This window comes from Carlito syrichta, unplaced genomic scaffold, assembly GCF_000164805.1.
Source record: "Carlito syrichta isolate Samal-C Ts95f unplaced genomic scaffold, Tarsius_syrichta-2.0.1 Scaffold308099, whole genome shotgun sequence".
NCBI classification, from domain to species: domain Eukaryota; kingdom Metazoa; phylum Chordata; class Mammalia; order Primates; family Tarsiidae; genus Carlito; species Carlito syrichta.
This window is the reverse complement of record NW_007252195.1, coordinates 232,071-233,338: the sequence shown is the minus strand read 5'-3', so window position 1 is coordinate 233,338 and position 1,268 is coordinate 232,071.

The window sequence follows — 1,268 nt, the reverse complement described above, 5'->3', positions numbered from 1 at the left end:
CTCCAGCCGCCCTCCAGCCTGCGAGGCTCCCGGGCGGGACAGGTGGGTGTCAGTCGCGCGCGGCGCCGCTCCCCGGGCGCTCAGAATTCGTTCCACAGTGGAGATTTAAGCATCCTTAAGTTTCTTCCCGGCTCTTGCAAAACTGCCGCTGCTGGGGCCGCCGCTGGCTGCGGACACGCGCGTGGACAGACAGACGGAGAGACGGACAGGCAGACGGAGGAGGAAGGGAGGACAGCGAGAGAGGGAAATTGAAGGACGGAGGTGGAGACGCGAAGCCGGTCTTCCTAGGGAGCAAAAGGGGCGAACTCCCTCTTCTCGCCATTCCTGTCACTCAGCCTTCCATCTCTCCCTCTCCCGAGACAGCGGAGTGGCAGGTCTCTGCAGACCGCCGGGCTTCCGAGGAGAGAAGGAAAAGGCGAGCGCAGCCTCGGAGCTGGCGGGGACCCTAGACCGCCGGGAACTCTTCCGAGGGCAGCGGCGGCCGCGTCCCGGCTTCCGGGGAGAGCCGCGCGCGCAGCGGCGAGGGGTCCCCGAAGTTCATTACCCCGTGACTCTGTGCCTGTCGCCGCGGGCTGGGTCCCCTGTAATATCTCCCGAGGCGCTCTGACAGGCAGCCGCGGGGAGGGGAATAGGGCGTCCCTGGCCCACTTAGCTTTTCGCCCAACTCCTGGCGGGGTCTGACGTCAGCCATGTGCGGGGAGGGGGTGGGAAGAGGGAGGGGGTTAAATGCTAATGATATTAATGAACCTCCCAGCGGCTCCCAAGGAAAATGCAGGCACTCTCGGAGCTGACGAGTTAGAAAGTGTGAACATGCGAGTGTGGCCCGGGGCGTGCGTGATGGTGAGGACCGCGCGGCTCGAAATAAAAACGCATTCTTATATTTCATGGCAAGAGGGGAGGGGAGGGGTGACGGGGCCTTCTAAAAAATGCCCCCGCCCCCCAAGAGTGCCAAGCAGATAGATGCATGGAAGAAATCCGGGTGGCTGCGTGTTTGTGTGTGCTTGTGCGCGCCGGACGCGGCCATGTGAGTTGGGACATTCTCGGTCCCGTGCCCCTGTCTGTTGGGTGCAACTTGGATCTGGCCCGAGGTGAGTGGTTTATTCATTTTGCAATTATCGACGGAAGGTCAGAGCTGAGGATGCCGCGTGCGGACGTGGGGCCTGGGCGGGGGTCTTCCGGGGGTTCCGTCTTCCTGCAGCCTTCGCTTGGGGGTTTGGGCACCGGCCGAGGGGAGGGAGGCCGTCGCCGACTTTGCGGCCCATCCGAAC